This window comes from Macaca nemestrina, chromosome 11 (assembly GCF_043159975.1).
Source record: "Macaca nemestrina isolate mMacNem1 chromosome 11, mMacNem.hap1, whole genome shotgun sequence".
Lineage (NCBI taxonomy): Eukaryota > Metazoa > Chordata > Mammalia > Primates > Cercopithecidae > Macaca > Macaca nemestrina.
Window position 1 is genome coordinate 17328499 of NC_092135.1, and position 26015 is coordinate 17354513.

Consider the following 26015-nt stretch of genomic DNA (forward strand, 5'->3'; position numbering starts at 1 on the left):
ATTAAGAAAATTACAAAGAGGAACTCAAGTAAATAAGTTACCTAAAATTACAATAGAGGAACTAAAAATAAGGAGACATCCATATCGGGAGGGAGGAGGGTGTAAGTGAACTGAGTTCTCATCTATCAGAATAGGAAGGAAGTCCACAGATAAAGCCTGTCTGTCTGATAAATAAAGAAGTGGCGATATGACTGTAGTATTTAGAGATAGGGAAGTAACCACCCAGGAGAATTTTTAAAACTGTAGCCGTTAAAAAGTCAGACTTGGTTCTAGGGTTTGAGTGGAAGGCAAAGGGGTGGGTTGGGGGCGGGATAGAGCAGCAAAGCTTTCTTACCTCTTACAATAAGCTCTTAAGCATTGTTGACATTTTTGTAAATATGTGCATGTACTGCTTTTGTTAAAAAAAAGTCTTTGAAGATAACACAATAGTAAAACCATCAGACCCAAGAAAATGTTCCTTTCTTCAATAATCTGACCTAGTGCCTTTTCACTTTTTTTTTTTTTTTTTTTTTGAGACGGAGTTTCGCTCTTGTTGCCCAGGCTGGAGTGCAATGGTGCGATCTCAGCTCACTGCAACCTCCACCTCCCGGGTTCAAGGGATTCTCCTGCCACAGCTTCCCAAGTAGCTGGGATTATAGGTGCCCGCCACCATGCCTGGCTAATTTTTTGTATTTTTAGTAGAGATGGGGTTTCACCATATTGTCCAGGCTGGTCTCGAGCTCCTTACCTCAGGTGATCCACCTGCCTTGGCTTCCCAAAGTGCTAGGATTACAGGTGTGAGCCACCGCACCTGAGCCACCACACCTGGCCCTATTTACTTCTTTTTTTTTTTTTTTTTTTTTTTTTTTTTTTTTTTTAGTGAAAGCAAGTTTACTAAGAAAGTGGAAGAATCAAAGAATCCCTATTCACTTCTTGACCTGTATTGTATACTTTTTAGTAAATTATGTATATTTTTAATTGGTATCCTGGAATGATCCTTTTTCTGTTTTTCTTCCTTTTATTTTTTGCCCTCTGCAAACATTTTAGAGTTGATTTTTCTATACAAAAGTTTGAAGACTATTCACTTATGGAAAGCTTGTTTCTGACAGACAGTTAAATGAAACAAGGGAGGCTTCTACAATTCAAATGGGTTTAAAATATGCCTATGATAAATAGAGACAGAAAGTAGATTTGGGCTGAGGGAGGGGGATGAACAGTAACTGCTAATGTGTTGTCATCATTTTTTCTGGGGTGGGGGATGAAAACATTTTGGAATTAAAGAGTCGTAATGCTTACACATCTTTGTGAATATACTAAAATCCACTAAATTGTACACTCTAAAGGAGTGGATTTTATGGCATGTGAAATATCTTAACAAAAAAATTCCTATGGAAAATATTGCAAGGGAATAAACAAAAATGATAGTCATTGTGTTATAATCAGGGGATTTTTTTCTATTTTCTATTTCCCTAAAGTTTTGAGAATGTGATAATAGTTTCATAATCTAAAATATATATTATTTATTTTATTTTTGAGACAGGGTCTCACTTGGTTGCCCATGCTGGAGTACAGTGGTGCCATCACTGCAGCCTCAACCTCCTGGGTTCAAGTGACCCTCCCACTTCAACCTTCTGAGCAGCTGGGACCACAGGTGCATGGCACCATGCCTGGCTAATTTTTTATTTTTCATAGAGACAGGTTCTCACTGTGTTGTTCAGGCTGGTCTTGAACACCTGGGCTCAAGCAATTCTCCCACCTCAACTTCCCAAAGTGCTGGGATTACAGGTGTGAGCCACTGTGACAGGCATAAGAAATATTTTAAAGTAACATAATTAGCTTGGATGTATGGTACCATCTTCATTTGTCCAAGTTTTCCTCTTCATTCCATAACACTTTTTATTTTCTCCTGCACTCTAATGCATTTTTGTTCATACATTAATCTGTTTTATTTATAGTTTTGGCTTTGGTGTTACTCTTCTTTAAAATACTGTTTTGAGACATAGTATCTTTCTGTCACCCAGGTTAGAGTGCAGTGGTGCAGTCATGGCTCACTGCAGCCTCTGCCTCCAGGACTCAAAGAGTCCTCCTACCTCAACCTCCCAAGTGGCTAGGACCATAGGTGTGTACCACCACACCCAGTTAATTTTTTTTGTTGTTTTTTCATAGAGACAGGGTCTTACTATTGTTGCCCAGGCTGGTCTCCAACTCCTAGGCTCAAGTGATCTACCTGCCTAAGCCTCCCAAAGTGCTGGGATTACAGGTGTGAGCCACTGTGCCTAGCCTGGCATTACTCTTATAAAGGGTACACCATGGTAAGGTTATAAAAACATTTCTATGAATTTGTGAATTTTGTTCCTAGTAGTTTTATACTTTGCTTTTTTTTTTTTTTTTTTTTTTTTGAGACAGAGTCTTGCTCTGTCACCCAGGCTATAGTGCAGTGGTGCGATCTCAGTTCACTGCAACCTCCACCTCCCGGGTTCAAGTGATTCTCATTCCTCAACCTCCTGAGTAGTAGCTGGGATTACAGGTGTGTACCACCATGCCTGGCTAATTTTTGTATTTTTAATAGAGATGGGGTTTTGCCGTGTTTGCCAGGCTGGTCTCGATCTCCTGGCCTCAAGAAATCCACCCACCTTGGCCTCCCAAGGTGCTAGGATTACAGACATGAGCCACCATGCCCGGCCATACTTTGCTTTTTTATTTAAAAATGTTCAAGTCCTTGATCTATCTGGAATGTGGCTTTGTATATGGCTTGAGAGGGAATTAATATGATTTGTCCTAATCAATGGCCAGATGTCATAAACCAATTCATTTTATATTATATATTGATGTTATTTAAAATACTAACTGTGTGTGTGTGTGTGTGTGTGTGTACAAAGTCTATCTCTAAATTTTCTAGTCTGTTCCTTTGACTTATTGCCTGTTCCTAAACCAGTACCATGCTGTTATATTGATGTTATTTAAAATACTAAGTGTGTGTGTATTCAAAGTCTCTCTCTAAATTTTCTAGTCTGTTCCTTTGACTTATTGCCTGTTCCTAAACCAGTACCATGCTGTTAGGTTTTATGTCTAGTGGAACAAATTCCATCTCCTTGCAGTATATTTTAGAAAACAAAAATCCCACAAATAAATAAATAAAACTTGCATCCAAATATGCTAAATGACTTGCTCATATATCATTTAGAGATACAATTCAGAGAATAATCTCAGTCTTCTGAGTTCAGTCATTTATTCGTTCTATTTAGCAGATTTTTATTGAGCATCTACTATATAACATAGTCTGTTCCAGCTTCTAAGGATCCAGCAGTGAAGGAAACACAAAAATCTATGCCCTCATGGAGCAAACACATATTCAACATTATTATTCATTTTTAAATAGCTACATCTCTGCTAAATTTTCCAGTTTTTGAGAAATAAATTTTAGTTATTAATGCAGCATAATTAGAAGAGTTGATATCTTACACTTCATATCTCACAGCTTATTTTTCTTACACATAACATTTTTTATTTTATTTATATATTTATTTATTTTGAGACTGAGTCTTGCTCTGTTGCTCAGGCTGGAGTGCAGTGGTACAGAGTCAGCTCACTGAAACCTCCACCTCCTGGGTTCAAGCAATTCTCCTGCCTCAGCCTCCTGAGTAGCTGAAACTACAAGTGCACACCACCACAGCCAGCTAATTTTTGTACGTTTAGTAGAGAAAGTGTTTCACCATGTTGTCCAGGCTAGTCTTGAACTCTTGACTTCAGATGATCCGCCTGTCTCAGCCTCCCAAAGTGCTGGGATTACAGGCGTGAGCCACCGTGCCTGGCCACATTTTTTTTTTCTTTTAACTCTACAGTTTCATTTCTCTTTTTTTTAATGCAAAGTAGTCTCTTCTCTACATCCATGGTTGATTTCAGAAAACCCCTTTGTAGGAGAATTCCCTGTCAAGAGCATAAGACTTTATGAAGCAAATTAGGAAAACTGAGGCCACTATTAAACTAGAAAGAATACATATTTTCCTTAACCATTTGTTCAAATAGGATAATACATCTGGCACATATTATGTATCTGAAATTAGTAATTATTCCCATTCACCATTTCTTGTTTGGGAGAACTGTCTAGAACTTCTCTTTTATGAAGTTTCAGCAAGACACATGATTATTTTATAACACATGATATTCATGATGAGTCTTTTTTTCCTGTTAGTTCTGGTTGCTACATTTCTGATTTTATGACTTAAATTACTTCCACTCTGTACATCCGAAATGATCCCAAGGGAACTGAGTAACTTGAGAGAAGTTAAATATAATTACATGTTTGAACTCCAGAGTTATACAGCTCTGCTTCAGACTTAGCTCCCCCACAGAAGATGTGACATGGACAAGCAAGGTAACCTCTCTAAGTTAGGTTTCTCCATCCATAAATTGATAAGAATAATATGTACCTGCCTTGTAGGATTGTTCAGAAAATTAAGTGAGGTACAATGTGTCAAATTAATATCTCAGTGCTTGGCACATAATACATGTTAAATAAGTGTTAGCCAATGTTATTATTGAGATGTTTGTTAAGACCATTTCGCTGCAAAGAACAGTGGTTCGTCTGGGTGATGGGAGCAGGGGTATCATGACGGTATTTATGGAAATAAGGACTTTAAGAATCTTCTGACGTATCAAGAAAACCTGTTGAGCTGGGCCTCTTGGACTCTGGAAGTCACTCAGGAACTAGAAGCATCCCGTGGAAGAGTCACTGATCTGAGTCATCTTCTTGCTGCCTTGGCAAGTTCAGGGATCCCATAGATGCAGTGACTCAGCATCCCTCCATCTGTACTGCTACCATTCCCATTTCTACTAATTTTTCAACTCTCCTATAAATACCTTTTGATTTTGGCTTACCTATAGCTTCTGCTTGTTCATAACTGCTCACTCATCCTTTCCGATAACTCAAAACTTCAACTTATTCACAATTTGTCAGTTCCACACGAATTTTCTAGGTAATAATGGCTGTTTGACTCAATAGTATCCTTATTAAAACAGAGGTTCTATGCTAAACCTCCTCGTGGGCCATAAACCCATAGAAAACTTGATGGCCTTTGGATCATGAGCACATTGCTGATTCTAGTCAGCTGAGCTGGGGAACTGGGGGCTGAGGGGTTCTAGAGGCTGGGTAGAGAACGTGGCATAGAACATGGCGACCTTCTTAGTAGGACCTGCAGGCTCCGCATTTCCCCCCAGAAATGGGCTGTGTGGTGACTGGCTTGTCTGTAAACTACACTTTAGGTAAATTATATCTCATCTATTCAATGTAGCCAAAAAGAGATGTCTCACTCCTCCTCCATTTATAGTTATTTTTTTACTTTGGTTGGTTTTGAAAGGCAGTAACCTAACTTGAACTAATTTAGACAAAAAGAGGAATTTATTGGCTCACAGGATCCAGGAAAGGTATAAAAAGTTGATGTCCAAGTCCAGTCTTCCCATATAACTTTGTTTCTTATTTTATTTTTACTTTTACTTTTTTTTTTTTTTGAGACGGAGTCTCACTCTGTTCCCCAGGCTGGAGTGCAATGGCACAATCTCAGCTCACTGCAAAATCCACCTCCCGGATTCAAGTGATTCTCCTGCCTCAGCCCTCTAAGTAGCTGTGATTACAGGCGCGTGCCACCATGCCCAGCTAATTTTTGTATTTTTAGTAAAGATGGGGTTTCACTATGTCGGTCGGTCTCGAACTCCTGACCTCATGATCCACCTACCTCAGCCTCCCAAAGTGCTGGGATTACAGGCATGAGCCACTGCGCCCAGCCTGTTTCTTATTTTAAAATTAAACCCTATTTCCTTTGTTTTCTGATCCCCATAAACTGTGACTCCGAGTTTGAATGATCTAATGCTCTCTCAGTGACCTGTTTCTCACTTACATAACACTTGGCCCATATGTGTATGGTTCGTTTTTAGCTCCTCCAGGTTTCCTTCGAACTCCTTTTACTCCCTCACATTCTTCATGTTTTACTTTCTTTAATCTTGGGATTCATGTTACTTCCCTTTCCTGTACTCTGTCTCCAGTAGCTGAGGTATCTCCATAGTGCTGCTCATTTCCTTTTAGTTTCATTCCATTCACTTCCCTAAAGTTCTCTCCTGCTTCTTCCTTGCCTCTTTCTCATTGAGCTCATGAAGTTTTCTCCACTGTCTCAAGACAAAGGCGTCCCTGTTGGAGTAAGTAATCTTGATTTTCTTTCCTCAGCAAAAGTTCATGTTGGGGATCCCTGGTGCTTTTTTTTTTTTTTTTTTTTTTTTTTTTTGGTCACCCAGGCTACAGTGCAGTGGTGTGATCTCGGCTCACTGCAAGCTCTGCCTCCCGGGTTCACACCATTCTCCTGCCTCAGCCTCCCGAGTAGCTGGGACTTACAGGCGCCCGCCACCACGCCCGGCTAATTTTTTGTATTTTTAGTAGAGACGGGGTTTCATTGTGTTAGCCAGGATGGTCTTGATCTCCTGACCTCGCTATCCGCCCACCTCAGCCTCCCAAAGTACTGGGATTACAGGCATGAGCCACCGTGCCCGGCCACTTTTTCTTATCCTCTTATTGCTATCTCCACTATTTCCTGAAATTCATCTTCTTGTTTTTATCCAATCTCTTCTATTGCTCCCTTTATCCCCTCTTTCTCTTATAGAATTAGTTAATTCCCTGTATTCAAAAGAGTAAATGTTACCAGGTATTTCTCGTATTGCTTTGGTAGGGCTGCTATAATGGAGTACCACAGACTGGGTGGCTTAAACAACAGAAGTTGTTCTCACAATTCTGAAGGCTATAATCCAAGGCCAATGTGTCCATAAGGTTCATCTCTTTTGAGGCCTCTCTTGGGGTTGTACATGGCCATCTTCACCCTGTATCCTCACAGGGTCTTTCCTCTCTGTGTGTCTGTCTTAATTTGTGCTTTTCATGAGGACAGCAGTCATATTAGATGGGGCCCACGCTAATGACTTCATTTTAACCTAATTGTCCCTTTATAGACCCTGTCTGTTTGTGCCACTTTAACAGAATACCACAGACTGGATAATTTGTTAAAAAAAAAAAAAAAAAAAAAGAAAGAAAAAAACAGAAACTTATTTTTAGCAGTCTGGAGACTGGGCCAAGGTCAAGATCAAGGCACAGGCAGGTTCATTTTCTGGTAAGGGTCCGATCTCTGCTTCCAAGATGGCGCCTTGACTGCCATGACCTCCAGAGGGGAGGAATGCTGTGTCCTCACGGGGCAGAAGGCAGAAGGACAAAAAGGGACGAACTCCCTTCATCAAGCCTTTTAATGAGGGCACCTCATTCCATTCATGAGGAAGGAGACCTCATGGCCTAATGACCTCTTAAAAGTCCCACCTCTTAATACATTGGCAACACTTAAATTTTGGAAAGGACACACTCAAACCATAGCAGATTTTATCTCAAAATATACAAAAGGCAGTCACATTTGGCATACTAGGGGTTAGGACTTCAACATCTAAATTTGGGGGTGGGAGCAATATTCAGCCCATTCCATTGCCGATGCTTTAAAATGCAGATCAAAATTTTACTTCTTACCAGGCACAAAGGCACACACCTACAATCCCAGGCTACTTAGGAGGCTGAGGCAGGAGGACTGCTTGAGCCTAGGAGTTCACCTCCCGTCTCAGCAACATAGTGAGACTGTGTCTCTTTAAAAAAATTTTTTTTTTTATTTCTTTTCTTCTTCTCCAGGAAGTTTCCTGATCCAAAGAGCTCACTGTGATTTGATCCTTATAGAACTTGTATCAAAGTTTTTATCCTTGTCATTCATTGGTAATCAGCCTCTTGTTTTGCCATATTAACTTATTATGTGTGATTTGTGTTGTTAATTTCCTTTTTTTTTTTTTTTGAGACAGAGTCTCGCTCTGTCGCCCAGGCTGGAGTGCAGTGGCGCAATCTCGGCTCACTGCAAGCTCCGCCTCCCGGGTTCCCGCCATTCTCCTGCCTCAGCCTCCCGAGTAGCTGGGACTACAGGCGCCCGCCACCGCGCCCGGCTAATTTTTTGTATTTTTAGTAGAGACGGGGTTTCACCATGGTCTCGATCTTCTGACCTTGTGATCCGCCCGCCTCGGCCTCCCAAAGTGCTGGGATTACAGGCGTGAGCCACCGCGCCCGGCCTGTGTTGTTAATTTCTTATGTTCTACTTTATCTACCAAATAAGATGAGATGAAAATAAACCACACCTTCCACTTTCCGAATCTCCATAGTATGTGATACAGCACTTTGCTTGTTGTATGTTCTCAATACACAATTTTAATAATTTAGTCAATGTTCTGCCACTTCAGATTATCCTAAATTCAAACCGTATGAAAGTTGTTCACCCGGCCGGGCGCGGTGGCTCACGCCTGTAATCCCAGCACTTTGGGAGGCCGAGGCGGGCGGATCACAAGGTCAGGAGATCGAGACCACGGTGAAACCCCGTCTCTACTAAAAATACAAAAAATTAGCCGGGCGCGGTTGTGGGCGCCTGTAGTCCCAGCTACTCGGGAGGCTGAGGCAGGAGAATGGCGTGAACCCGGGAGGCGGAGCTTGCAGTGAGCCGAGATCGCGCCACTGCACTCCAGCCTGGGCGACAGAGAGAGACTCCGTCTCAAAAAAAAAAAAAAAAAAAAAGAAAGTTGTTCACCCATTAATTGTTTTCAGTCAGTCAATTCCTAAAAAATGTGTTCTTTTTGAAAAGAGTCCTATTCAGTCAGATTAACAAGAATTCAGTTTGGTGAAATCAGAGCAGTTGTGGACCATGTTTGAGGTTGACCCTATTTAGGTCAAAACCAGCAGAAATTAGTGGTAAGGCTTCGATGAGGTCAGTTCAGGAAGAGGTTTTTAATAGGATAACGGTCAGAGGGAAGGTGATGGAGTTCATTCAGTTGGCAAGAGGAATTTTGAGTACAGGAGACTCCCGAGCTGCAAGTCAGGCAGAGGGACACTGCAGATCCTACTCAAGTCTGTGGCAGGGGAAGGAAGCATCTGCTCAGAGGACAGCGCCCCAGGTGAGTCTGATGGGGGAAGCATCCGCTGGGAGGACAGCGCCCTGGGTGAGTCTGATGCGGGAAGCATCCGCTCGGAGGACAGCGCCCTGGGTGAGTCTCATGGGGGAAGCGTCCGCTCGGAGGACAGCGCCCCGGGTGAGTCTGATGGGGGAAGCGTCTGATGGGGGAAGCGTCCGCTGGGAGGACAGCGCCCCAGGTGAGTCTGATGGGGGAAGCATCCGCTGGGAGGACAGCGCCCCGGGTGAGTCTGAGAGAGAAACGCTGCCTCATTACTCAGCGGGTGCAGGAGCCCTTTTTACTGACTGCTGCATTGTCAGGATCCGCAGCTGGTCTATGGACAAGATTTTATCTTCCTACCTGGAGAAAAACCCTCCTGACCCAACGAGTGTGGCCTTGCAGATGTCCTCAGTTTCCACTTCACCAGAGACTGCTTCCCCCACTGGTGCCTCAGTCCCCTACCAACTGGGTCTTGAAACATCTCTCCAATATTCCTAAGTGGTCCTCAAAGAACACCGGGCTTGAGGCCTTTCTCATGTAGCCACATGCGCATCACTAACCATGCCCTCTCACAAAGCAGCACATAACTTCCTCTTTCTCAACAGGACCCTTACCCCTCATCACCTTCCTTTCTCAAACATGGTCATCCAAAATTACATCCTCAGTCAAGGCTTATTAAATATTCACTGTTTGTGGGGCACAGTGGTAACTAACTTCAGAAATGTTTTTCTTTGACTGCAACGATTTGTTGACGTGTAGTACATTGCTTTTCTATTGCTGCATGACAGATTATTACACACGTAGTGGCTTAAAAAAAATGTGTTCTCTCACAGTGTCTGTGGGTCAGGTGTGCAGGTGTGGGTTACCTGGGTCCTCTGCTCTGGGTCTCACCAGCTCAGACATGGAGTTGGAAGCTGGAGCCATGACCTCATCTGAGGCTCAGGGTCCTCTTCCAGGTGCACTGGTAGTTGGCACAGTTCATTTCCTTGCAGTACGTTGATTGCTATTGTCTAAATGTATGCATTCCCCCCTCCCAAATGTATATGTTGAAACTCTAACTCCCAAAGCGATGTTATTAAAAGGCGGGACCTTTGGGACGTGAGTAGGTCATGAGGGCGGAATTAGTGCCCTTATAAAAGAGTCCATGGAGAGCTTGTTTGCCCTTTTTGCCCTTTTGCAAAGAGAAGGGGCCTGTCTATGAAGAGTGGGCTCTCACCAGACACTGAGTCAGCAGGCACCTTGATGTTCGCTGTCACAACCTCCGGAACTGTGAGAAATAAATTTCTGTTGTTTCTAGATTGACCAGACTAAGGTGTTTTGTCATAGCAGCACAGTCACACTAAGACAGTGACCAAGGTCATTGCTAACTCTTGCTAACTCTCAGTCAGGGACTGCTTTCAGCTCTAAGAGGTCACCCTCAGCTTCTTACCAAGTGGCTCCTGTAGCTACTCTTACCTCTTCTCAAGGACTGTTTGATTTCTTCTATGCCAGCAGAGTCTCTCTGAGTCTTCACCTTCAAGAAAGTTACCTTCTTCTTATTTTTATTTTTATTTTTTGAGACAGAGTTTCACTCTGTTGCCCAGGCTGGAGTACAGTAGTACAATCACAGCTCACTGCTGCCTTGACCTCCTAGGCTCAAGCAATCCTCCCACCTCAGCCTCTTAGTAGCTGGGACTAGAGGCACACACTGCCACACCCTGCTAATTTTTAAATATTTTTCTGTAGAGATGGAGTCTCTCTATTTTGCCCAGGCTGGTCTTGAACTCCTGGGCTAAAGCAACTCCTGCCTTGGCCTCCTAAAGTGCTGGGATTACAGGTGTGAGCCATAATGCTTGGCCAAAAGTTATCTTCTAAAAGTTAGGCTCACCTAGGATTATCTCTCTTTTGATGAACTCCAGCATAACTAATTAATAACCTAATTGCATTACTTCCATCTATCAAAGTTCACCATAATTCTCACAGCCTTCATGAAGTCCTTTTGATTAACAACCCCTGATATTGACCAAAACTAACCCTCCTAGCTCCCAGGTATTCCAAACCATCTATCCGTTAAATATATACAAGACACACTGTGTATCAAAAACTAATATTCTGTGTTTATGCTAGAAATATATTGATTGCTTTGTGTGACTGGCCAATGGTGTCAAAAAACCTAAAGAATATTTTGTCCCCAGGAAAACCTAAACATGATTAGAAACAGAACACTGAAAGCTTCACTTGTTTCCACCCCATCCAAAGGCTACAATCAATATTATGCCCTTAGACCAAGAGGTAAACTACATTGGAAAACTCAAGTGTTTTGGGGGATTGAGTCAACAAGAGATGTAGTATCATTCCAGGCCAGGCTAAAAGTATCCAGACCAGTGGTCTGGGAGAAGCTTTGCTTTCTAATGCAGAGAGTCTCAAACTTAAGTCCATCAGATCCCTCGGGGGCTGTATCCCTAAGCATCTTCCCTAGAGTTTCTCTTCAGTAGGTCTAGGGTGGAGCCTGAGAACTGCATTCCTAACAAGTTGCCAGGTGAAGCTGTTGCTGCTGGGGCCGAACCACACTGAGAACCACTGTTCAGGAGGGAAGAACCAGTGAACAGAAGGTACAGAAAAGCTAGGTTTAGCTCAAGATCTGGTGGAATCTTTCTTTAAAGCAGCTACTATTCGTCAACAGTAGAACAGGTTCTTTCCTAAAACGAGTTTTCTATTATTGGAGATAAGCAGACATTGAATAATTGCTCACTGGGGGATATTATAAAAATGATTGCTGCAATAGACAGTAGTGTCCTGAGAACAAGAAGCTGGGATTAATCTGGGAAGATTCATGCAGCAGAGGCACATGGAGTCCTACTAGGACACACCATCAGGAAAAGAAGTGGAGATGCCACATGAAATATCCTTGGTATTTATTACCTGGGAGGGAATTTAAAATTTCACCAATGATAGATGTGAAGTTAAAGTGGTAATTAGGAAGCAATGATTAGAGCAGGGCCAGGAATAACCTGTATCATTCTAGAAAGGATTATGTGGTTCATAACTGAAGGGTGAGTAGAAATAAAAAATCAGAGCAGAAGGAAGGAAACCAAGGCATTCTGGGACGGTAATCCACAAGAGCTGGGCGTTCCACACAGTGTCCCTACGGCACAAGTCTGATCGGTTGTTTCTAGATTGAAAGAACAGGTGGAGGATGGGGTGGCAAAGCAGGATCCCTAAAGGAGAGGAATTAAGCAAAACAACAAGTTGCACTAGAATCGCTTCTCAAATCTGGCTGATCATCAGAGTCACCAAAAGGTAGCTTTTAACAACTGCTGATCTCTGAATCCTATTGAATTCAAAATTAGCAATGGAGGTAATTCCCAGGCACTGCCCAGTTTGTAATTCATTAGCGCTGATGATCTCTACCAATGATGCCTAGTAGTTACACCTAAAGCTGTTTGGCAATAGAAGACTTGGGCCTTTGGGGTATTTCATATAAGCAATCCCTTCCAGTCCTCTTAATAAAAACAAAATCATCTTTCTGAGTAGGCCACTTCAAATGAAACAGAGCACATCCACTTTTACATTTGTTTTCTCTACATTGAACTACAATATAGTAATTTTATCATATTTTCATTAAAAATTTTAAAAAGACTTCTGCTTTTATAACAAATGGTTTAAAAACCATCAGATAGTTTTAGAAGGAGAGCCAGGCTTTGAAGACAGTTGTAGAAGGAGGGCCAGAATTTGAATCCCAGCACTACCACTTAACTTGCAGTAACCTTGGGTGAGTTGTGTAATTTTTCTGAGTCTCACTTTCCTTATCAGCATATTGTGGGAAATGATGCCAGCCTTGGAAGTGGTTATGCTCTCCTTGAGGTCATTGTTGTATTCCCAGTTCCTGGTACTTCGTAGTTGCTCACAGCACATTTGCTGAATGAGCTAATAGCTTATCTCTAACTAACACAGCCTCTGCTTAAGAAAAGGGTGTTAGCGTTAGGATTACTGCAAGCTTTCCTTTTCCTGTTTTTTTTTTATAATTTTTTTTTTTATTTTGTTCATCATGCTGAAATAGTACATATGCTTGTACTCCAGATTTCCCAAAAAGATACACTGGGGAGGGTGTTGGGATTTAGCAGGGTAAAGTTGAGAGATGGTCAAAGGGGACTTCATTTTGACCTATAAATTTTGTAACTATTTCAAGGAAAATTTATTTGTGTATTATATATTCAATTAGAAAAAAATAGAAAAATTGTAAAAGTAAACTACAAAACCTCCCTTATATCACCCCATGAAAGCTCTGCTTAGGAGTTCATCTTTGATTTTTCACTTATAATTCTGCCCCCCAAGACACACACACCCATAATAGACAGCCCACTTTCCATCTAATTAACATATTTTCCTTCCATTGTACAAGCTGCCCTGGATTGCATAACCTGTTTCTGCTGGAGAAATATGTACATCTCTTCTTTTTTAGCAGCTGCCTCACCCTCTTTCATCTAAACCCTACATCTTATCATGTTCAGAACCATTTCGATTAATTTATTTAAGCCTCTTATCTTATCTCATTGTGAAAGCCTCTGTTTACCACATCTCTTTTTCTCAGTAGTACACACGCTGAGTTTAATGCGGCCTGGGCACAGAGTGGCCTCTTAACCCTTTGCTGCCCCAAGCTCCCTTTTTGACAGCTGTCAGTCCAAAATTCTCTGCCTGGCTGTCAGGACCCTTTGGAATAGCGCCTCATTTGACCTAGTACTTTCTTGCACCCAGAGGTAGACTCCTCCGCTCCTCTGGTGAATGATAAACTTCCTGTGAGTGGGGCCTGAGGCTTTAAACTGTTTATGTCTCTTTTGTCCAACGGTACCCCTTGGTCATATTGGAAAGCCTCCTACTGCATGAGTGAAACTGGAGTTTTGATCTTGTATTAAAAGCCTGTAATCCCAGCCCTTTGGGAGGCCGAGGCGGGCGGATCACGAGGTCAGGAGATCAAGACCATCCTGGCGAACACGGTGAAACCCTGTCTCTACTAAAAAATACAAAAAACTAGCCGGGCGAGGTGGCGGGCGCCTGTAGTCCCAGCTACTCGGGAGGCTGAGGCAGGAGAATGGCGTAAACCCGGGAGGCGGAGCTTGCAGTGAGCTGAGATCCGGCCATTCCACTCCAGGCTGGGCGACAGAGCGAGACTCCGTCTCAAAAAAAAAAAAAAAAAAAAAAAAAAAAAAAAAAAAAAATTCATTTAGTCTGTACTTTTTGTCTCTGGTGAATAGAAGTTGCAACCAAGAAGCAATCTGTCATTTTTGAAACAAGTAAATGGTCTATTATTTTTCAAGGTTATCTCTAACCTCCGATAAAAATGTTTAAATGTTAAGGTTTTAGCTTTTTTTGGCCGTGTACTTAAACCTGTACTGAATTCTGCCCTGGGGCACCCTTTGGAGTTTTCCCTCTATTAATGTGGCTGGAGACATCTTTAACTTCTCCATTGGCTGTAGTAGAATATATTGATTTTATAGTTTCTTTTCACTGACAACGAAATCATTGGTTGGAAATATATTATTGGAGAAATTTCAATCTTATCAAGAGATCTTGTTTTGGTTTTTGGAATGCGGGGGGTATTAGTTAGTAAAGACCATTGCCTTTGGAATTAAACCTGGGTTTGAATCTTGGATTTGTCATTTAGTAGTTGTGACTTTGGAATACTAATTTCACTTTTCTGGTTTTTTTTTTTTTTTTTTTTTTTTTAGATGGAGTCTCACTCTGTCGCCCAGGCTGGAGTGCAATGCAACGATCTCGGCTCACTGCAACCTCCGCTTCCCGGGTTCAAGCGGTTCTCCTGCCTCAGTCTCCTGAGTAGCTGGGACTACAGGACCGCGCCACCACGCCTGGCTAATTTTTGTATTTTTCAGTAGAAACGGATATTGGCCAGGCTGGTCTCGAACTCCTGACTTCGTGATCCACCCACCTCAGCCTCCCAAAGTGCTGGGATTACAGACGTGAGCCCCCGCACCCGGTCCTTATTTCACTTTTCTAAGCTTCATTTTCTCATCTCTAAAATTAAGATAAAAAGAAAAAACTGCCCATGTATGACTATTATAAGGATTGAATGAAAAAATGATCTTAAGGACAGACCACAAAACAAAAATGAGATATTCTCTTCCTGCTTTTACTATATGTACATATATCTGTGTGTGTGTGTGTGTGTGTGTGTGTGTGTGTATTCCTTTACCATCTCTATATTTCACTATGCAAACCATGGTGATCGATGTGATAAAGCAGTACCTGCAAGAAGTTCCTAGGAATCTATGGTTACATATGTAGCAAAGGAGGACTACACATAATTAGAATATCAAGATACAAAACTGTCGACTGAAGATCAATGGTTGTCAGCCTGCTTTCAGCCAGGACACACCTGAGGAATGGTGATTCACAAGGACACACTCCCCTGTTAAGCCCGGTTTCTGGTGTGTCAACACCTGCCCTGTTATTCTTACTCACCAGGACTGAATGTGAGTAAGCGTAGTGTTAGGGTAGCAGTAGCTCTCAAATCAGTCTTTAAAAAGAAAATTATATTATTAGCAAATCTCATCATTTTCACTGCTAGCAGGCACAAATGATTTGACTGATGTTAAGAAACTGTCAGAAAAGGGCAATAAACTAAAATGTCTGCAAGGCCAGGCTGATAAATTAGTGAAGTGAACTGAATATGAGAACCCAAAGGAAGCCATTAGGAAGACCTTGGTGCACAAGAGCACACGTACACACACAAACACACACACACCCACACACCTCTAAACGTGCACATGCTCTCCAGCTCCAGCAAATCACAGGACCAGCAATGCCAGCTCCTCTAGCATCCCCAAAACAGCCAGAACTGTGGAATTTTATGTGAAATCTCTGGATTTTATTTAAACCATTTTAAAACAGTACAAGACAAGTCAAACATGTTCACCATTTACAAGACCTATGGGCTATTAGTCTGTAAGTAAACTTCTTCAGACCAAATGTCTTTGATTCCGTACTCTTGTCAATAAAATCACTGAGCATGCATTAGAATATAATTTATAAATTATAAGCATGGACTCAAAATCTATAAATTAAATATTAATAATGCCTTTTTTCTCTTAGGAAGAAACCAAACATAAATATTTTGATGCTTTTGCAGTTCATAAGCATGATGATTTGGTGTTCACATTCAAGTGTGGGATGTGCCATCCTCAAACCTTGCCACAATGTCAGCACCTTGCCCATCTGACATGAAAAGAAATCATAGATAGATAGTTCTCACATTTCCCTTCTACACTCTCATGGATCCCTGTGGGTGTGCAATGCTGTGGAGACCACCACTTGGACCCTGAAAGCTGTAGGGATTGGAAGACGGGGGCCTTAATAAGTAACAGTTAGTTCATTTCTCCTGCTCTTCCACTCCTGACAAGTTCTCAATTCCTCTGCCAAAGCAGCCACTATAAAGAGTTGCTTTTTTTTTTCCTTTCGCTGTGTATTTTTTGTTTTTATTAATTTATTCTAAAGAAACAGATTAGTAGTTCCTGTGCACCAGACCCTGTTTTCGGTACTTGGGGACAAATATGACAAATAAGGCTGCCCACATGGGACTTTACATTCTGTTAGGGGAAACGACTAATAAAAAACTAAATATTAAATAAGGCCAGGCATGGTGGTGCACATCTGTAATCCCAACATTTTGGGAGGCCATAGTGGGTGAATCACTTGAGCCCAGGAGTTTTAGACCAGCCTGGGCATAAAAACAAGACCTCATCCTTACTTTAAAAAAAAAAAAAAAAAAAAAAAGGAAGGCCAGCAACAGCAACAATAGCAGTGATTCCCTTTCTTGTGTTTGTGTTCCTTTGCTCTGTGACTCTGAGTGTACTTTCTACTTTGGCTCTGACCTTGACCATGTGACTTGCTTTGACCAATGAAATATGACACAGTAGAGACTTGAAGAGTCCTTGTGGTTTGGGCTCTTGGACCTCTGCTGTCATGTGATGAACTAGGCTCACCTTCTTGATGAGGAGAGAAGCATAGTCCAGTCATCCCATCACCGCAGCCAACACCGAGACACGTGTCAGGCATTTGACTGAGGCCATCTGGAACCAGTCAGCCCCAGCTAAACTGCCAACTGACCACAGATGCATGAGTGAGCCTAGCTAAGATCAGCCAGAAGAACCGCCTAGCAAAATTATGAACTAAATAGATGGTTGTTTTAAGCCATTGCGTTTTGAGTTGGTTTGTTATGCGGCACAAAATAATTGATACAAGCTGCAGCATGAACCAGATACCATGCTGGGATGTCTCTTTACCATCATCCTGGGGCTGTCCTCTGCTTTTTTCCTGTATTGGATCTCATATTTCTAGTAATCCATGTCTTCCTCTTGCTTGGTTTCCTTCAGTGACTTCCCAAGAAAGAGTACATGAGCAGTAAATTAATTGTATGAAATCTTGCATGTCTGAAAATGTCTTTTTAAAAAATTTTTTCCCATTCTTACGTTTAAGTGCCAGTTTGGTTGGGAGTAGAATTCTAGGTCATTAACTATTTTCTCTTAACATTTTGAAAACCTTTCTCCATTGCTTTGTAGCCAGTACTCCTGTTCACAAGTTAAAAGTCTATGCCAAAAGATGATGAGATCACCACTTAGTATCTGAAATAAAAGGACAAAGCTGAATTTACTCCTTGCTCCAGTGAGAGCTATGATGCTCAGAAACAGTCTTTCCATGCAGAGCAGACTACTAGAGTTTTGAGGAAGCATGATGAGTTCAGGGAGTTCAGAGACTGCAGTAGGATGTTATCATTTGCAGAATCACAATTCCTTAGGGGAAACTTCGTTGATTGTTCACCACTCAAAGGTGTTTTTACAGGAGTGAGTTCATCTACCACTGGCTGTTTTTCAGAAACAAAGACCTGATCTGATGAGTTGGCTTGTAAAAGTGTGTACATTGAGGGGAATTGTGTTTATTGATTACATGGGTTTAAAACCAGTGTTTGATAGCTACTTCTTATTATGACTACAGAACAATTGCCTTTCCCTAAGTTTTGGGGAACATTTTTATTCTCATAAATTGCTGATCCTGTGTATATGACCTGTATATTTTTCCCCTTTCTACAATCTTGCAGGATCTTCTCTTTGCCTTCAATGCTTGAAATTTCACAATGTGTGCATTAGCCTAAGACTGTATTCACTTAATACATTTTTCTGTCTGGAAATTCAGATTATTAACTTCTCTTCATTTTTTTTTCTTTTGGGTGCTCTATTAGTCCATTTTCCTGCTGCTGATAAAGACGTACTCAAGACTGGGCAATTCACAAAAGACAGAGGTTTAATTGGACTTACAGTCCACATGGCTGAGGAGGCCTCACAATCATGGCTGAAGGTGAGGAGGAGCAAGTCACATCTTACATGGATGGCAGCAGGCAAAAAAAAAGAGCTTGTGCAGAGAAACTCCCATTTTTTAAAACCATCAGATCTCGTGAGATCCATTCACTATCACAAGAACAGCATGAGAAAGACCCATCCCCATGATTCAGCGTCTCCCACTGGCTCCCTCCCACAACACATGGGAATTATGGGAGCTACAAGATGAGATTTGGGTGTGGACACAGAGCCAGACCATGTCAGACGCTAACACCCTTGACCAATTTCCTAATTGTCTTACATTTGTATCTCCTATTTTCCATCCCCTTTTCTTTTTGCTGGAAAAATTCTCCACTTTATATTCTGACCTTTCTATTGAAAATATTAATTTCTAGTCAGGTGGATTGGCTCACATCTATTATCCCAGCACTTTGGGAGGCTGTGGCTGTAGGATCACTTGAGCTCATGAGTTTGACACCAACTAAGGCAACATAGTGAGACTCATTTCTACAAAACATAAAAAAAATTAGGCGGGCATAGTGGCATGTACTTGTAGTCCCAGCTACTCAGAGAGCTTAGCTGGGAGGATTGCTTAAATCCAGGAGGTCCAGGCTGCAGTGAGCTTATGATCATGCCATTGCACTCCAGCCTGTGTAACTGAGAAGGATCCTGTCTCAAAAAAAGAAACAAAGAAAGAAAATAAAATACTCCTTTCTGCTATATATTTAATTTTCAAGATCTTCTGTATGCGTTTTGTTCCATTTATTTATTTGCTTATTTATTTTTGCATAGAATTATTTTCTTGTTTTGTGGTTATAGTAGCTTCTCTTTGTGAGATGTTTGACTTTTATTTTATCTTTATTTCCTTGACATTACTTTTTTTTCTTTATTCATTTTCTGTCTTCCAAGTTAAAGGCTTTCCTCACGTATCTTATCATCGTTGTATCTGATAATATTTAAGGGTGAGATGCTGAAACACTGGCTGGAAGCCCTGAGAATATGAGAGCTGGTCTGGTCTGATGTGGGTTTCACTGTAAGAGCATCAGGGTGGGCTGGGTCTACTGAGGGAACTTCTGATGTCAATATCTTTCCAAGGTCAGGTCTTTCATTATGGACCAAGCATATTTCCCAGAGAAGACTCCATGTCCTGCCTGGAGGGTGAAGGTCTAACTTTCAGTGTTCTTGGCCCAGAGAAGGAAAAGATGGATATGGTATGGGGTATCCCAGAAGCTAATATGCATAAATTCACTTAATCCTCTATTTTTAGTACAGTTCTCTCACACTCAACTGCACTGGTGTTCTTCTAGTGTAGAACCATCTATTTTACTCCATTCTGAAAATAAGCTATCACTCTTTTGCCAGTTAAGGAAGGTGCAGTCTCTGGGATGCTGCACAGATCTGGGGAGAAGGCTAGGGATCCAATCCAATTCCTCCTAAAGAATACTTCCAAACAATCCTCCTTATTTAGTCCATATCCCTTTTACCCTCACTTCTTCAGGGACCTGCTGCCATTAGTTTCCAAGTCTTCAGATATGCTATAAATCAGATTAGTTTTTAGTTTTCTCTTCTGCCTGATGGGATTTAAACTTCTCAAATCTGCTCATTCTATCACTATGTATTCATCTGTTTTCCAGCTTCCAAAACTGTGCCTTCTTCAGCTCTCACCATCTATTGGGTTTAAGCCTTAAAATATCTATTTACTGGTAGTTTAACTGGGATTCCTGGAAGTCAACAACATAAAAGTGTATGTTAATCTCCTACCTTTACACAAAGCTTGCTTTTCATTTTCCATTTATGGGAAGTGTGTTAATGGCTTCATAATTGAATCTAGCTTATAATTTATTTGTGATAGATCTAAAACTGGTTAATGAAAGGTGGCTTCAATTATAGTAGGCTTAACGCAATGTCTTTCTCCTTAAAAATATAGAAAAGAAAAAGCAACTCAGCACTAACCTAGTGAAGGGGGATACAGATAAGTCAAGATTGGTGTATGGGGGATGGGCACGGTGAATCATGCCTGTAATCCTAGGACTTTGGGATGCCAACGTGGGTGGATCAACTGAGGTCAGGATTTCAAGACCAGCCTAGCCAACGTGGTGAAACTCTGTCTCTACTAAAAATACAAAAATTAGCCGGGTATGGTGGCACATGCCTGTAATCCCAGCTACTCAGGAGACTGAGGCATGAGAATCACTTGAACCTGGGGGCGGAGGTGGCAGTAAGCCGAGATCACACCACTGTACTCCAGCCTGGGCGATAGAGCGAGACTCTGTCTCAGAAACAAAAACAAAAGTTAAACAAAAGATTTGTGTATGGGAATATTCTTTCCATGCGTTTGTATGCCCTTGCTAAAATGCAGGTTGCATAACAGCCTTAATAAGAAAATTCCTAAGCCTGTGTAAACTTGTGGGAGGGGTGTAGTCACGCATAATCTCACACTGAAATCTGCCAAGGCAGTGAATACTGTAGAATTCACAACTTCAGTTTTCATTCTGCCCCAAAACTCAGAGCTGGAAACATATGTGCTTATGAATCTTTGTCAAGTTAATCACTTTTTCCTTTTGCACCAAAAATTTAAAACAGACTTCTTAACAACTGTCGCTAGCGTAATCTGTTTACTAATCATATGATAAATCACACTTGAGGTAAGTTACTGTTGTTCTGCAAGTTCCTGCTACTCTGTTAATTGCCGTCATTTTTTTCCAGAGTTGTGCTCTCCTGCAGCCTTTTGGGGATGGCTGGCTTCCATACCCAGAATCAATCACACCGCGACACTGAAAACACAAAAATAAACAGGAAAGTAAGTAGAATCAGGTATTTCATCTCTTTGTGAAACGTCTTCTCATTCTCGGCCTGAAACCATTATTTACCTTCCCAACCTTAAGAAAATCTTTCCTGCATTCTGCCACTTGTTGAAAGTTACCTTTGACCTTCCGGTGGTCTTCTCTCACTTCCATTCTCTTTCAGCCCTGGCGGCATTTGTGAAGATGGCTCAGACCCTCTTTACTGACAGATAACTTATAAAACAACTTACCCATCATGAGCCCCCATAGACAAACTTCATTTCGCACCTCGAACAAACCCAAAGCTTTCCTCCTTTAACTATATCCTAATTGGTAATAACAAAAGCATATATTGAACAATGACTTAAATATTGTGCTAAGAACTTTACATATATTAACTCTTTTCACCATCACAGTGACACTATGAAATACAATCTATTGTTATACCCATTTTTATAAATAAAAAAATAGAATCCAGAGAGTTTATGTAATCTGCTCAAGGAAAAACATTGGTCAGTGGCATGCCGTTTGGTAACTGGTACCACCAACCATGAAGTCAGTTGTCCACACCAGAAACCTAATAATCAGGATTAATTGTTTTCTTTCCCTTTCTCTCCACATTCTTACCATCTCAGGACAAGCTACCACCATGTCTCACCCAGACCACCGCACCATCCTTCCAACTATTTCCATTAATGTTCCTTTATAGACTATTCTCCATATAAATGACATATGAATTTGATAAATCCATAATCATAATGAGATATTTTTTTAAATCTCTTTTTTTTTTTTTTTTTTTTGAGATGGAGTTTCACTCTTGTTGCCCAGACTGGAGTGCAATGGTGCTATCTGGGCTGACTGCAACCTCCGCCTCCCAGGTGCAAGCGATTCTCCTGCCTCAGCCTCCTGAGTAGCTGGGATTACAGGCATGCCCCACCACACCCGACTAATGTTGTATTTTTAATAGAGACGGGGTTTCTCCATGTTGGTCAGGCTGGTCTCAAACTCCCAACCTCAGGTGATCTGCCCGCCTCGGACCCCCAAAGTGCTGGGATTATAAGCATGAGCCACTGAGCCCGGTTGGTAAAAACCTCTTTCAAAAACTGACTTCATGCAGACAAAATATTCATATGACTCAAAAAGATTTATTTTTATTGTGCAAATAACACAATTAATGATCCAAATCTTATGGAAATATGTGGAACACTACACACACACACACACACACAAATAAAGAATACACAACAACACTTAAAACATTTACAAAAATTGGCTGGGCATGGTGGCTCACACCTGTAATCCCAGCACTTTGGGAGGCCGAGGCAGGCGGACCACTTGAGGTCAGGCGTTTGAGACCAGCCTGGCCAACATGGTGAAACCCCATCTCGACTAAAAATAAAAAATTAGCCAGGAGTGGTGTCACATGCCTGTAGTCCCAGCTACTCAGGAGGCTGAGGCAGGAGAATAGCTTAACCTGGGAGGTGGAGGTCGCAGTGAGCCGAGATTGCGCCATTGCATTCCAGCCTGGGTGACAGAGCAAGACTCCATCTCGAAAAAAAAAAAAAAAAAAAAAAATTTGCAAAAATTGACTATGTCTTATGTCTTAAAGTGAGTCAACAAACACCACAGTCATTATTATATAGATCACATTCCCTGATCACAATATAATAGAGTTACAAATCAGGAACAAAAAGATAGTTAACCCCTCTGTGCGTTAACTCTTCTTTACTCTTCCCTCTATAAAAAGGAACTAGCATTTTCCAGCTCCCTTGGTCGCTGGCAACCTGGTAGGCTCTGCAATGGGAAGCACTGACTGCAACCTGGGGTGGCACAGGGGGAAAAGGCAAAATGTTCTCCACTTCCTGTGGATTGCTATGGGGGCATAGGGAGAGGATTCCTTACAGAGAAATTCATATCCCAAAAGGCAAGTTCTGGTTTTGAGCCTCCTCCTCGTTTTGCTGACTTCTTTGCACTTTGTTCACCAATCTAACTTTTTTCCTTTCTTTCACCATTTCTGTATAATTCCTTGATGGATGGATGGATGGATTGATTGATTGATTTTTTGAGATGGAGTTTCGCTCTTGTCACCCAGGTTGGAGTGCAATGGCACGATCTCGGCTCACTGCAACCTCCACCTCCCGGGTTCAAGTGATGTTCCTGCCTCAGCCTCCCGAGTAGCTGGGATTACAGGCATGCGCCACCACGCCCGACTAATTTTTGTATTTCTAGCAGAGACAGGGTTTCACCATGTTGGCCAGTCTAGTCTTGAACTCCTGACCTCAGTTGATCCACCTGCCTCAGCCTCCCAAAGTGCTGGGATTACAGGCATGAGCCACTCCGCCTGGCCCCAATTCCTTGATGTTTGAAGAATCTGTAGCTCTGTTAGGAGCCTCCACTTGTCCTACCATCACCCCTGGTCTATATAATAATGACTGTGGTGTTTGTTGACTCACTTTGAGACATAAGACATAGTCAATTTTTGTAAACTGTTTTTTGAGATGGGGTCTTGCTCTGTCACCCAGGCTGGAATGCAGTGGCGCCATCTCGGCTCACTGCAACCTCCGCCTCCTTCATGTCTGCCTCATAAACTTTATGATAACAGATAGACTCTAAAACGTCTGTCTCTTACCTTGACTTTTCTCTTGATCTTCTTTCTCATGTTTATAACTATGTACAGGACATCTCCACTTTACATTTTCAGAATGCCAAATTTTACATGGATAAAACTAAATTTACCATCTGCCTCCCCACTCTCTAGAATATGTTCCTAATGCGGCACTTGACCCCAGCACTTTCCCACAAACACCCATCCTGGAAATCTCAGATACCCTCAGGGTACTGACTGCATCTCTGTCATTAATGGCTTTTGTTCCAAGCCCAGAGCCTGACAGGTATGTAAAGATTTTTCAAATGATTGTTAGACTCCTTTCTCTTTCTCATTTCCAGTCCCTTTCTTATTTATTTATTTATTTATTTATTTATTTATTTATTTATTGAGACAGAGTTTAGCTCTTGTTGCCCAGGCTGGAGTGCAGTGGAACAATCTCAGCTTACTGCAACCTCCACCTCCCAGGTTCAAGTGATTCTCCTGTCTCAGCCTCCTGAGGAGTTGGGATTACAGGCGCGGTATTTTTAGTAATAACGGAGTTTCACCATGTTAACCAAGCTGGTTTCAAACGCCTGACCTCAGCTGATCCGCCCACCTCGGCCTCCCAAAGTGCTGAGATTACAGGCATGAGCCACCACTCCCGGCCTCCAATTTTTATACCTCTGTAATGCCCTCTCAAATCCCTTCTCCTCTTTCTATTTCGTTGTGACTAGTCCTCTGGCTGCTCACCTGGAAAGGCAGTGGAGAGGGTTGTAACTCTGGGAGTTGAATTATAACTAATTTAATGACGGTGTTTAACAAAAGCCGTGTTAAAGGCAAAGTGCTTCTGTTTCAAAAATTCTCTCAAACCCAGTTTCCTCTTGGCAACAATCAGCAACCACAGCAACAATCAGCAACAGAGAAGAAGACTTCTTTGACTAAATATGTGGGGAATTTCCTGACTCACGTAGCAGCAGACACCAGCTGGATGTCCTCCAGTTCAATTCTGACACCATCTACCTGGAGATAGCATCAGATTCTATTGGTTTGGGGCTTAGTCCCCAGAACTGCCCATTCCACAGACACCCGTTGCAAATCTGGGCCTCTGGAACTTCCGACCAACCAGCTTCAAGTTGGGGTTCCCACACCTTCTCTTTGTGTTGGGTTAATTTGCTAGAGCAGCTCACAGAACTCAGGAAAACACTTAAGTTTACTGGTTTGTTATAAAGGAATTTACAAAGGACACAGATGGAGAGATGCATAGGGTGAGGTATGGGGAAAGAGGCGTGGAACTCCCATCCCCTCCCTGGGTCGCCACTGCCTAGGAACCTCCATGTGTTCAACTATCTGGAAGCTCCCTGAATCCAGTCCTCTTGGGTTTTTATGGAAGCTTCATGATGCCAGCATTCCTTCCCCCGGCTTATAGGGCAGTACCATCTCCGGAGAGGATCTTAAGACCCATAGTCAGAAATGTGGGGTAAGATTAGAGTCCTGTCTTGGGGAAGGTGAAAGAAGGGCAGGAAAAGATCAGAGAGATTCTGTTTTCTCAATCTGCTCCTGAGGCCTAACACACCCAACCTTATAATGAAAGATTGTAACGAGGGCTCTGGGAGATACGGTCCAGGAACTGTGGACAGAAATGTGTATATATGTGTGTGTGTGTGTGTGTGTGTATATATATATATACACAAAATAACACCATAGCTTCCTAGCCAGCAAGGAATGTAATGTCTTAATGCTGTTAACACAACTGAGAAAAAAATGTTTCAATCAGATGGGGCATTGGCAATTGGAAAACAACAGCAAAGGCTAAGGCCAGCGGGTCTGGTCAGGTTAGTTCAGGATGCCTCTCTGTAGTGATTATTTTGTTGGATTTAACTTCTCTAGAACCAGTGTAACCAGTCTCTACATTTCTGGCAATCCCACACCGTTCCTTCAGTGATCCAGGCTCAAAATGTATAAATGACGGCTGACTCTTCTTCCCCTGTAGTCCTCATTGTCTACTTGACTGAACCTTTTTGATGCTTACGCATTTTTTTTCTCTTCCCTCCTCCCAGCCAACCATAATTTCAGGTGCTTATTAAAACACACCCAGATTAATCCTCCAATTAGACCTCTGTGCCTCTTCCTGACCCTCCCAAGAGTCCTGCCCTACTATTACGTAATGATGTAATAAGACCCAAGAGCAAGTATAAGGATTCCCAGTGGTCTTTCCATCCTGGTATTTAAAACAGGCACCAACAGGCACGGTGCTCGCACCTGTAATCCCAGTACTTTGGGAGGCCAAGGCTGGAGAACTGCTTGAGTCCAGGAGTTCAAGACCAGCATGGGCAACATAGGGAG

At 42.0% G+C, this 26015-nt stretch overlaps 1 long non-coding RNA gene and 1 other non-coding gene across 2 annotated transcripts in view; both read left to right on the plus strand.

Moving 5' to 3' along the window:
- LOC139357077 (uncharacterized) overlaps nt 1-25352 on the plus strand; it is a 54410-nt gene extending 29058 nt beyond the window's left edge. Inside the window, exons 4-7 of the long non-coding RNA XR_011609693.1 lie at nt 14682-18321; nt 21009-21102; nt 23844-23976; nt 24547-25352. This is a non-coding gene — a long non-coding RNA (uncharacterized lncRNA). The remainder of the gene's footprint in view (nt 1-14681; nt 18322-21008; nt 21103-23843; nt 23977-24546) is intronic.
- LOC112424957 (small nucleolar RNA U13) lies at nt 16088-16191 on the plus strand. Its single transcript, XR_003015919.1, has one exon. It is a non-coding gene; the product is annotated as a small nucleolar RNA U13 (small nucleolar RNA).
- Nucleotides 25353-26015: the final 663 nt, after the last annotated feature.